The 13,734-nt window shown below is 38.7% G+C and overlaps 1 long non-coding RNA gene across 1 annotated transcript; it reads left to right on the top strand.

Moving 5' to 3' along the window:
• Positions 1 to 19: 19 nt before the first annotated feature.
• LOC115580893 (uncharacterized) lies at positions 20 to 2,354 on the top strand. The gene is made up of 4 exons (XR_003983953.1): positions 20 to 134; positions 689 to 765; positions 952 to 1,017; positions 1,743 to 2,354. It is a non-coding gene; the product is annotated as an uncharacterized LOC115580893 (long non-coding RNA).
• The last annotated feature ends 11,380 nt before the right edge of the window (positions 2,355 to 13,734 follow it).

Below are 13,734 nucleotides of genomic sequence, written 5' to 3'. Positions count from 1 at the left end.
TGCATTGGACTTGTTCTCAGGAATTTCGTTAAAAAATACTCAAATTAATTCGATTAGTCGATTCAGATCTGTTTTAACCATGATCAGCAAACCAGCCAAGAGGCAAAAAACTCAGTTTTTTCCAAACAAACCGTGTAAGTTAATGCTGATGTAGATAATGTTTAGCTACTAAATGATGACAAATATCAAGTTAAGCTAGTTAACAATTGTTAACTGTTACCTATGTTAAATCGCTTGCTATTTGCAGAGGTGGTAGTAACTAGTTACATTTACTCCTTATATACTTATATAAATGTATTTGTGTTCCTTTGACTGTTTTATTTTTGTCAAGATTTAATTTATTTTTGTGGTAGTTCAAGTTTTAAATACATGAATTTGCTGATTATTATTTTGATTGAATGCTTACATTAATGTTCTTATTTGATGAATAAATCATAAGTTACTCTGTACTTGAGTAGTTTTTTCACCAAATACTTTTTTACTCTTACTCAAGTAATTATTTGGATGACTACTTTTTACTTCTACGTAAGTACCGGTAATATTGTTCTAAAGTAACAATACTCTTACTTGACTGCAATTTTTGTCTATTCTACCACCTAGGAATAAACCCACTCATCCTTAATTTCTGCACAGAACTTGTGCTTACTATTGTTTTGCACATATTTTAATTTTTATCTTTATACAATAGAAAGAGCAGGGTTAGGGAGGAGAAAGTGGACCAGAGGCCAGTAGCAGCAAGAAGAACATGGAGGGTCTTCACAACAGGTGAGGAGAAATTATAACCAAAGTCCTTAGAATGTCTCTGTTATAACTGGCTGAGAGAAAATATCGATAGTATAAAAGGGATTTTGAGGTTAAATTCTACAACAATTTCGTTACTACTACTGTTTTCTTAATTCTATTTTAAAATGTTGCTTTCCACATATTTTTTCATCTTTATTGCCACAATAGAAAGAGCAGGGTGAGAGAGGAGACAGTGGACCAGAGGCCAGTAAGGATGATCATGCAGTGTTACAGGTAAGAAGAGAATATAGCTGAGAAAAAATACGAAAAAATTGTGTTTTACATAACTTTTCGTGTTCATTGTTGTCATTTGGCACTTAATTATCTGGCTACTTACCCTGTAGATGCACAAGCGTCATTCCGTGTAGACTCAACCAGAATTTTGTAGCTTTAGATTTTAGATTTTGACTTTAGATTTTGATAGTATATCATTTTAAAGAACTTAAGTCGATCCCCTGGTGCTGTGCTGTATGTGGTTATGTGGTTCTTTAGCCACTACTAAGGAGAGGTGCAATTGAATGTGAGAGGATGATAAATCACTCAATAGACCGCTGAACAATTTGTCCCCCTCACTTCTTCTTTTTTTTTTTTTTTTTGGTGAAATTATGTGACACACAGGGTGACAAAAGGAACAAATACATCACATCATGTGGACTACAAATATATACAGTGGACATACAGCACAGATAACAACAGAAAACAACATAGAGTTATGCAGCCAAACCCGAAGGTAGCTGCTGGCCCATTGCAAATCTGACCTCCTGTGCCACTTCCTGGTCTGGGCAACTCCCAGACCCTTGGGAGGGGGTCTGCCCGCTGAGGAGTGGGGTTTTTTTAAAAGGCGACCGCCTTGTGCACACCACTGTTGACACACAGCGGTGAGGTTTTGTCTTGTCTTGGGTTTTTGTCTTGTGAACTTCCTGTTTTATTTTGATAGTCTAACTCTCCTCTCGTTTCAGGTCACTTGCCCTTCCTCATGTGTCACCGGTCTGACATCATCCCTGATCCCTGAATGTTTCCACCTGTTTCCCATCACCCTCATGTGTCTTATAGTCCGCGTCTCCCTTTGTCTTATGCCAAAGTGTCTCGTTCCGTTGTGCACCCCAGCCCTTCGTCATAGCTCCAAGTCTAGTCTAAGTATTGAATTAATTGTTGTCTTTTTGCTCTGTTTATCCTTTGCCTCGAGAAGAGTGAATTTTTGTTTGTTAACTTTTTTTCAGCGCAGCACAGATTCACAGTTTATGTTTATAGGCTTTTGCTCTGAGGAGTGATTTTCATTTGTTAAATTTTTACAGCTTAGTCTGTCAGTGTAGTTTGTTTTATAGCCTTGCCTTCCTCGTTGAGTGAATTTCTGTTGTACCTTTTCTAGTCTAGTCTCAAGGTGTAGTTTATTGCAGTCTTTTATTTTCCTCTCAGAGAGTGATTTTGTTTTCTCAGGTTTTGTGGAGTTCCCACCATTGGTGTGGTTTTATTTTGTGAGTTTTGGTTCTTTATTTAGTTAGTAGGTTGTCAGGTTATCATTGTTTCATAGCTTGTTTATTTGTCACTCTATCCTGAAGCTTTGGATTTTCAGAATAAAAGTCTGTGAATTTCTACTGCTCTGCATCTGAGTCCTCTTTCTAGCCCAGGCCTGACAACTGTGAGGGAGAGATGTTCAAATTGGCGTTCCAGTGGGCTATTGGGAGTGTTATTGACTCTTTTGAGGCTAATATTAGTTTGTAGAGTTTGGAGGTTAGTTTATTTAAATTTCTTAATAGAATTATGTTAATTATTTCAGAGGGTTCAAGTCGGTTGTCATTTATGTTAATTTTTTATTTGAGTATGGATTTGAGTTGTGATCAGTTTCAAAATTGATGTCTATCAATCCCATGGTTCTGCATGAGGTCCTTAAACTATAAACTGATTATTGTTAAACAGATGGTGGACATGTGTACGTTTTTGTGCCCATGTGTGATAGTGAAGAGGATTGTTGAGGAGTTGAAAGTCAGGGTTGTGCCACATTGGTGTGTATTTACATGGTGCTGGAGTGGATTTGATCTTGATGACTTTCCACCAGGCTGTCAGAGTTGTGGAGATTACTGTGTTTTTGAAGCAGGGATGTCGTATGATGGTTGTGTTTAGGAAAGGTAGGTCTGAGAGTGCTATGTTTTGGCAATAGTACTGTTCTAGGTCTGACCATGAGGTATCGTGGTTGGTTTTTCCAGTAAAAATGAGTAGTGATAGCGTTGATAGATTTGAACCAATTGTCTTTCAGTATGATGGCAGCATTGATAAAAAGTAATTGATGTGGGGGAGTATCATTTTGACCGTGGCTATTCGTCCTAATAGAGATAGTGATAGATTCATCCAGCACTGGAGATCATCTTCTATTGTTTTTAATAATGGATTGTAGTTGAGATGAAACAACTCTGACAGCCTGGGGGAAATGTCAATGCCTAAATATCTAATATTCCCAGTGTGAAGAGGAAGTGAGAAGTTTTGTCCTGCAGAATCCCAAGCATCTTCTGAGAGTAGTAGTATGGTGGATTTGTTCCAGTTTATTGTGTAGTTGGAGATTTTTGAAAATATGTTAATAAGATTAAAGGTTTCTGTTAAGGGGGGTACACACATAACGATAATCGGGCTGATTTTGCTCCGATTTTACCCCTTCCTGACCACGGAAGATTATCTTCTGTCTTATAAGATTATCCTGTGGTCTGTGGTGTGTTTAGAGTCAATTTGTCCCGATAATTTGCTCAGAAACGGGTCGCGGCCGACAATCGTAAATGTTAAACTTGTTCAATATTTACGACGAAAAATCTTCATGTGTGTGTGGAAAGCCGACGACTCCTGAGTCACTACTCCGTGAAATGTGACGTGAAACGCAACGTAGCCAACCAGCTGACTGAAGAACACGGAAGCGGACGTAAATAAAAACAGCGGTGAGATCTAACTTTTCCTATGGGAAAAATAAACTATAAATCTACTCACCTCTAGCTCGCTCAGTAGACTATAAAGTCCTTGTTCCTGCTGTCTCCAGGATTTTTTCACTCTCTTCTTCTTCTTTTTTACGGATTTTTCGGACAGTACTCCGAGGACCACCATCATTCCCTCTTCTATGTCTTCCATGTCTTTCATGTATTAAAACCTTTATTTACTCTTTTTTTATATACAGTCTATGCTCTTTTCCGTTTATGAAGGATTGGTTACTGTAGATCACGTGATATTTCTGGCTTGGAGGACTAGATTCTAGATCGGCCGTGAGACAGATAATCTTTATGTGTGTGGTGTCCTGTGCTGAGAATATCGGAGCACACCACACACAGTATGATCAAAGCTGATTTTTTAATCTTCATGTGTGGGGGCTCTACAGATAAAAAATCTCTTAAGATTTATAAAATCCTTATGTGTGTACCCCCTTAAGTGATGGTAATGGGTCCAGTAAGTATAATAAAACATCATCTGCATAAAGGCTTATTTTGTGGTGGTGGTGGTTTGTGGTGTCAACGGGGTGTATTAGGGTGGAGATAACAGTTTCTAATCTGATAGCTAGAGCTTTGGTGATGATTTTTAAGTCTGTCTTTATAAGTGATAACGGGCGGTAGCTGAAAGGTTGCGTGGGATCTTTGTTGGGTTTAAGTAGAACTGATATAGCAGATGTATTCATATGTGGAGGAATTTGTGATGTTTTCTGAATTTCTAATGTTAGTTTGTAAAATTGAGGGGATTATATATGCCAAAAGTGTTTATAGAATTCGGGGGGGAAAGCCATCGGGTCCCCCTCACTTCTGAAACGATGGATATGCCCCTGAACGCGTCCCATTTTGAATCAATGCAGGACGGGATTAGTACCGTATGTAAAAATACCTACGCATTTATTTAATACACTAATTAAAATATAGTGCTGAAGTGAAAAATAATGTGATTCATATGAATAACAAAAACCTTTTTTTCCAGGTTCTTTCCAAAACCAGATGTATTGATGTCATCTCCTGACGTTTGTTGTGGTAAAATGTTGTAAAAATTGCATGACATTGGCTTTCATTGACCACTCATTTAAATTTCATTACATTTGCCAGAGAAAATGTGCTGAAAGCTTGTGTTTTCACATGAATTTCCTAAAATTCCTTCAGAAAATGCTGGCCAGGGCAGAATACAGAGGGGTTCAAAAATACATAAAGGTTCCACAAAAGGATGAAAACTTTGATTTCCTCCAGTGTCTTCAAGCAGGTTTGTATACATCCATATGTTAAACTCAAATCAGGAATGACTTACAAAGGTCAAATCCAAATGATATGGTTGATATGGTAGCTCAATTTAATTTAGACAAATTTAGCCTGCAGGCTCAACCTCTGAATGATGGTCTCCTTAGCTTGACTGATACATCAGGTACTTAGGTCGACGCAGACATATTTGATGATCCAGAACTTCAAGATTGGATACCGTTAGTATCCAGTATCAGGTAAGGTTATTAAATCGTGTGTGTGTGTGTGTGTGTGATTATTTATGGGATATGAGTTGAGAAATGGCTTTAAATAAATTCCTGCACCTGTTTCATACAAAATATGATTTGACTTTGTCATTTTGTCAAGGATATTTTCAGACTAATCATTATATGGAAATATTTGTTTTATTCCCTGTGGAACATTTTAAGATCTCGAAGTATGTCTTGTAGCAGATGAATAACAGTCCTCAGTATTACCAGGCCCATCAGTGTCACCAGTGTCATTGCCAGCATCACCTGTGTCAACACCAGACCCATCAGCATCACCAGCTTCTTCTGCTTCATCAGCTTCTACTATCATTATGTCATCCACTAAGAACAGGAAAAGGGGCCTTGGTGACCTGGACAGTAATGAAGAGAGACAGGTGAAACAATGAAACAGCCAAATCTTTAAGTATAAATTGGAATTGAATATTATTAAGCCTACATTACTATCACTTGAACTGCCACCATGCATCTCATAGCAGGTGATTGTTAGAAGTAAATCTAACATAAATTTAACAGGAGTTACTGTTAGAATAATTCATGTGCTTAAGCTGATATTTAAAAAATGTTTTTGCAGATGGTTGAAGGTTGGATACAAATGTGACAAATATTTTCTTTCAAAAGGAGAATTCTACCCATGAGTATGTCGGAAAAGCAAAGGAAAGCACCTAAACACTGTGCATAAGCTTTGCTATGATGAACAGGTCAGTACTAACCAGGAAGTGGCATCAAAAATACATTCTGAGGTGGAATTTTCAAGTGGTCAGCCAACAAACTCTGCGTCTATGTTGCCAGTCCTTCCTGTTGTCACGCAGCAACCACTTACTAGAATGTGCAGTTCACATGTTGCACACTTACAAGCCAGTGGTCTCTCTGAAAGCACCGTCCAAACAATAGTTTGTTCAGTGGAGGAAGTTGTCAGTGATGTTCAAAATCAAGCACGAGAAGCAGTTCTCCAAATATTAGTTATAGTAGTTCTCCTTTTATAACATTTAACACAGAGACAATGACAAAAATATTCTGATGAAAAATGGGAAATAGTTAAGCCAGAAGAATTTGTTCTTGGTGTGAGATTGGATACACGTAGAGATCGGTGTCTATGGTCAGATTCTTGTGACAGACAAGTACATGTAGGTACACATTTTAGGCACACTAAATTCCATTTTCAAAAATGATTGATTTTTGCAAGAGAAACACAGTCAAAAGGGAACATATAAAGATATCAGTGGTGGGTTATATTTCCAAAACCATCCTCCCTTCAGTGATTTGCGCAGGGGGGGCAGTCGCCTCCCCTCGTGGCCCAATTGTTGAAAAACTTGTGCGCTAAAGTGCCCTCCTGAGAGCCAAAAAAACATGATAAACTGCCCTCTTGGGAGCCAAAACGCGCGCTAAACTGCCCTCTTGGGAGCCAAAACACACGCTAAAGTCCCCTTCTTTTCGCCCCTGCCCTTCAAAAAGTCTGCACACGCCACTGCCTCCCTTCTAATAAAAAGCGGCATGCTCTACAGCAGGGGTACTCAAATACAAATCTTAAAGGGCCACAAAGATTTTTTTTAATGACTCAAAGGTCCATATATTGAGTACGGTCAGGCCACATGCAATAATACTGTAATATTCATAATAAAATGTCCTTTTCATTCAAAACAACAAGAAAAATACAAACTAAAATGTAATGTAATTTCCATTTTAACATAAATTAAAATACATAGTTGAATATTTCCTCTTTTTGTTTGCCTTCAAACATTGTGTCCATCACTTCAGTCATGCATTATTTTATTATTGCTGCATCTGAGAACGGCTTCTTGTGCTTACCCAAAATCCACACCACTCTAAGTGAGCACTCTGTTGCTTTTTGTTGTTGTGTCATAGATGTGACATGAATCCTGCTTGCAGCTTGATATGACAATTTCAGTTCATTTATTTGTGTTGTGCTTACCTCTGGAGAAGCTGTGATGAAGATTTCCAATTTGAAACGGCATCATGAGACGAAGCATAGGAATATTGAAGAGACATTTTCTCAAAATTCAGAGGTAAGAGGTGCTATAGGACCTTAAGAGGAAAATAGTTAATTAGTTGATCCTAAATTGCAGTTCTTTATAGGACTCTAAAATTAGCAGTAGGATTGGATGAGGAGAATGTGTTTGTATACCTTTTTTCAGGACCTAGCGGGCCACAAATTATGAGGTGTCTGCACAGTTACATATTCCTAGCTAAGGTTTAACTGCGACAGTTTGTTTTTCCTTAAGGTGAGGTAAGTGTGGCCGGTGTGGTGTTAACATGTCCAGGGGCCCCAGGAGTCATTAATCAGCTCTGTGTGTGCGCGTTAAAGTTTAGCTAAGGCACAAGAGGGAGTGCTAAAACTGATTTTATCTCTCATCCCATGCATCATATTCAATCAGTATCATCCTCACACTTTGAAGATAAAAATGTATCAAAATCATTTTTCCAACATCATACCTTGGTAGTGCGGCTTGGTAGTGCGGTCAATTTTGATGCTTTGCTATTCCATTTTCATGTATGGTGTGTGTTGGACACAAATTCGCCACTAAGTGGTACTGTTGTGTTTTGGGTCACATTTATCCCACTTAGGTAGGAACATTTCCATAGCGCCACCCACTGGACACAGGAAGTCAGCCTCATATCAATCAGACTTTATTCATGTAGCACATTTCATACAAAAAATATAGCAGAAAGAGTTTTACACAATAAAAGCAAGCAAAGCATAAGCAAATCCAAAAGTGACACACACACACACACACACACTTTCTCTCACACATAATACATATATACATTGTTGAAAGAAGGCAACTGAAGCACTATCTTACATTCAGCAATGTGCAGTGAGGACAAACATCTGATTTACATGACATTTACAAGTTGTTTTCTCCACATCATACACTACAACTTGACATATAATTGATGGGTGATCTCTAGCACCACGTACTGGGCACAGGCAATGTTAATTAGTTAGTTAGCATTACATAGTATGTTAAAATGACATCTATAATTTGTTTTCTCATGAATTGATGAAAACTATACAAATCAGTTGTTTGAAGCAATTGTTGAAGCAATTGTTTCATAGGCCAATTATTGCTAATAATCACTATATAATCAAATTATATAGTGAATATATAATTTTACATTCTACATAAATTGTCCATATCCGTTTCAAAAGATGGACACGGTCATCACACACAAATGCCTAATAACCACAGAAAACAATTGTCAATGAAGCTAACCATACAACTCCTATCCACAGCAAGTTCACTCTGTGACGTAAATTTCAAACAGTGCTTCATGATGCCTAAAACACAGTCAATTTTGTTGCCAACCAATCTCATAAAGGTTTGTTTTTACACACACCATCGATTTACATGCAGCCATGCCAAATCAACTCTGCACTGAACATTACTTTACACATCCCTAGTCCTCATCAATTGAGAAAACACAGCAGCTGAAAGTCTTTTCTGGAGATGGAGGGCAGTCGTCTGGTTGGATGTTACTGCCGTCTTCATCCTTGAGAGGAGCAGAAGTAGGCTATTATTCAACGTCCTGCCTTGAAGAATTGGAGCCTTTACTTGTTGATGTCTTGATCACATCAGGACAGACACTAAACATGAAATAACACACACACACACACACACACACACACACACACACACACACACACACACACACACACACACACACACACACACACACACAATTATCGTGTTATTGTCTGTTAACTTCCTCTCAGATCTGCAATTATTTCTGGTGAGTTGAACTATTTTCTCATCTGAGAAATGTGTGTCATAACCACAGGAAGATATGTCACCTACGTTTCAGCTCACTAACTGCAGGGAATGTGCTGTATTTCTGTTATAGGCATTCTGGCAATATGGGGGCTTTTCTGATCTGTCCCAGAATGACCTCCATAGTTTTTTCATATTCACGTATTCACATATTTCATGTTTGTTGGAAAAGCGTAACATGGAATATGGGGGCTTTTCCTATTATTTAACATTTCCATGGATATCAGAGTATTTCCATGGTAACTCTAGTTATATCATTTCAAGATTCTAGAAATGGTTACCATGGTTACTGACGTGTTTCCATGGTTAATCGAGCTATAACGTTTCAACACTCTAGAAATGATTACTATGGTTACGACACGTTTCCATGGATTTCAACGCGTTTTCCATGGATACTCTAGTTATAACATTTCAACATTCTAGAACTGGTTACCATGGCTACTCAACATAAAACATTTCAACCTTCTATAACTGATTACTATGGTTACTGATGTATTTTCCATGATTACTCTTGCCATAACATTTCAACATTCTAGAACTGGCTACTATGGTTACCGAAACGTTTCCATGGATATCAGTGTGTTTCTATGGTTACTCTAGTTAAAACATTTCAACATTCTAGAACTGGTTACCATGGTTACCAATGTGTTACTATGGATACTCTAATTATTGCATTTCAACATTCTGACATGGTTACGCACCTGTTCCATGGTTAATCTTGTTATAACATTTTAGCATTCGAGAGGTGGTTCCCATGGTTACCAACACGTTTCCATGGATATCAATGTGTTTCCATAGTTACTGTAGTTGTAACATTTCAACATTCTGGAAGTGGTTACAATGGTTACTCTAGTTAAAACATTTCAACATTCTAGAACTGGCGACCCTGGTTACTGACGTATTTTCCATGATTACTCTTGCCATAACATTTCAACATTCTAGAACTGGTTACCATGGTTACCAATGTGTTACCATGGATACTCTAATTATTGCATTTCGACATTCTGACATGGTTACGCACCTGTTCCATGGTTAATCTTGTTACAACATTTTAGCATTCGAGAGGTGGTTCCTATGGTTACCGACACGTTTCCATGGATATCAATGTGTTTCCATAGTTACTGTAGTTGTAACATTTCAACATTCTGGAAGTGGTTACAATGGTTACTCTAGTTAAAACATTTCAACATTCTAGAACTGGTTACCCTGGTTACTGACGTATTTTCCATGATTACTCTTGCCATAACATTTCAACATTCTAGAACTGGTTACCATGGTTACCGACATGTTTCCATGGATATCAAAGTCTTTCCATGGTTACTCTAGTTATAACATTACAACATTCTAGAACTGGTTACTATGGTTACCGACAATTTTACGTGGATATCAAAGTGTTTTCATGGTTACTCTAGTTAATACATTTCAAGATTCTAGAACTGGCTACCATGGTTACCAATGTCTTACCATGGATACTATAATTATTACATTCCAACTTTCTGACATGGTTACCAACATGTTTCCATGGTTATTCTTGTTACAACATTTTAACATTCTAGAACAGGTTACCATGGTTACTGAAGTATTTTCCATGATTGCTCTTGCCATAACATATCAAAATTCTAGAACCACTTATCATGCTTACCGACACGTTTCCATGGATATCAAAGTCTTTCCATGGTTACTCTAGTTATATCATTTCAAGATTCTAGAAATCTGGTCATGGTTACTTACATCTTTCCATGGTTAGTCTAGCTATAACATTACGACATTTTAGAACTCGTTACCATGGGTACTCTAGTTAAAACATTTCAAAATTCTAGAACTGCTTACCATGGTTACTGACATAATTCTATGATTACTGTTGCCATAACATTTCAACATTCTAGAACTGGTTCCCATGGTTACTGACACATTTCCATGGTTACCCTAGCTATAACATTTCAACATTCTAGAACTGGTTACCATGGTTACTCTAGTTAAACTATTGAAACTATTTTCTCGTCTGAGAAATGTCTGTCATAACCAAAGGAGGATAACTCACCTACGTTTCCGCTAACTAACTGCAGGGAATGTGCTGTATTTCTGTTATAGGGCATTCAGGCAATATGGGGGCTTTTCAAAGCAAATATTGACATGTGTGATTGTCTGCAATCGGATCTGTGCCAGAATGACATGCCTTTTTTTTTTCAAAACATATTTCATGCTTGTTGGAAAAAATTGAACACCTGGAGAAAACCAGATGGGAAGAATATGCAGACCATGACAGTTTTGATTGAAAAACTCCCCAGAATCCGAGAAAGTCATGCCAAAGAAACCCTACACAGAACATTACTTTACACATTCCTTATCCTCATCAACACAGGAAACACGGCAGCTGAAAGTCTTTTCTGGAGATGGAGGGCAGTCATCTGGTTGGATGTTACTGCTGTCTTCATCCTCCAGAGGAGCAGAAGTAGGCTCTCATTCAATGTCCTGACTTGAAGAATTGGAGCCTTAACTTGTTGATGTCTTGATCACATCAGGACGGACACTAAACATGAAATAACACACACATAGAATGATCCTGTTATTGTCTGTAAACTTCTTCTCAGATCTGCAATAATTTCTGGCGAGTTGAACTATTCTCTCGTCTGAGAAATGTGTGTCATGACCAGAGGAAGATAACTCACCTACGTTTCAGCTCACTAATTGCAGGGAATGTGTTATGTTTCTGTTAAAGGGCATTCTGGCAAAATGGGGGCTTTTCCAAACATGCATGCAGTCTTCTGGTTGAATATTAATGCTGTCTTCATCTTTCAGAGTGAGCGGTTGGAGGCTCACTAACTGCACTCTCCTGGTCTTCCAGCAGCGTTGTGTTCTCGGCAGTTGCAGGCCGAACCAGGATCACACCTGATGACAGAATTTCAGGAAATGGAGTGCAGCCGTCTGGTTGGATGGAACTGCTGTTTTCATCCTTCAAAAGAGTGGTAGGAGGCTCAGTAGCTGTTTTAATACCGGGCAATAAGCTGCCAATTTGGCCGTCTTTTTTGCTGCTCTGTCCGCGGTTTTAGACAGAGGGCGGCAAATTGGGGGTCTGTTTTGCCAATTTGCTGCCTCGAAGGGTACACTTATTTCCGCCTCCATTGCTACCTAAAAACGAGGCGTCAATGTGCCGGCAACTGCATGAGATGGGCGGAGGTGTCGATTACCTGCACTGTTGTGCGACCCACAGCCGGGGAGTTTTAAAACCAGGAAACGGCTGATCATGTGTTCATCACTTCAACCGCGGACGTTGAGATGAGCAACCGGACAGCCGCTGAGATCCGGGAGATGCTAGCGTCTCCTCAGTCTCTGTAGCTGTCTGGTGTCCGCTTGTTGTTGTAGCGGCAAGCACTTTCAAATTAAAGGCCCCCCGTCACATGTTCACGCCTACCCCGGTGGCAGCCAAGTGGCGGCTTTTGGAAAAGGAGGAATATTACGCCTCCCTTTTAGAAAGACGGGGCGGCACTTTACCTCAGAGCAAATGTGCCGCCTTTTCTACCTAAAAAGGGCTACTAACTGCACTCTCCTGCTCTTCTAGCATGTGTTCTCGGCGGTCGCAGGCTGAACCAGGATCACACCTGATGGCAGAATTTCAGGAAATGGAGTGCAGCCGTCTGGTTGGATGGTACTGCTGTCTTTATCCTTCAGAGGAGCGGCAAGAGGCTCACATTCAAAGTCCTCACTTAAACTTCTTGATGTCTTGAGCACATCAGTCTGGACACTAAAAATGAAATCACACACACACACACAGAAATATACTGTTAAGATTAATTATAGATAATAGAATAATAGAGTAATGTAAATTTCCTCTTGGATCTTGTTGACGAACACTTATAAATGGATGAGTGAGGACTTCACGGGGAGTTTGTTATTTAAAGCATTGTGATTTATCAATAAGTATTTTTGATAATGATTGATAGTAATTGAAAGAAGTATTGCGCTGTATGCTTTGCCCTTGCTAAGGTGTATGCAATAAAACCTACAAAATATAGTTAAAGTTGTGGACATTGTATTTTATGTCTCTTTGATGGACGTAAAAGTTAGTGTTAAGTGAGCTGGTTGAGTGCCTCCTGGACAGGGGTAAAAATGGGTTCTAACAAAATGTATTTAGAACATCCTTTTATATTATGTCATACCTTAAATGTTAATATATATTTCAAACATTTTCATTTGAGGTTTCTTCATTCATGCCATTGGGTTTGTTGCTTTTGCACATTGATCATACAGACATTTCCCACTCTCCACGTGTGCGTGTGTGTAAAAATGAACACAGACACCAAGCAGCTCACTCCAAGACTAGACCTAAAAACCCCACCACAGATGCCATCACACACTGATACTGGTGTAAAATTATCTACAAACCAAATCCTGAATATGCAATAAAAGCTACCAACAGGTGGCTTATTGTTTAGTATGGTAGTCAAGGATTTATATCTACAAATACAACGTTGCAGTGTTTGCCATCTGCCTTTGTATTTTTGTGTCTTATTTCAAGGTGTGAACACAAGATACCAACTACATTGAACTAAAGTTCCTGATGTTCTCTGGCGGTCGCTGAAGCTTGTTGCGTTTTTTTCTGCAGTCAGCCGTATCGTCAGCTTTTAGCGTCTTGTCTCTTCTCCCCCGAGAGAGTGGCATCCCCGTTTTGCCTTTGTTTAGTCTGTCCTC

The sequence above is a fragment of the Sparus aurata genome, chromosome 4 (assembly GCF_900880675.1).
Source record: "Sparus aurata chromosome 4, fSpaAur1.1, whole genome shotgun sequence".
Taxonomy (NCBI): Eukaryota; Metazoa; Chordata; class Actinopteri; order Spariformes; family Sparidae; genus Sparus; species Sparus aurata.
Note: the sequence above shows the minus strand (reverse complement) of the source record. Positions and strands in the feature narration are given on the sequence as shown.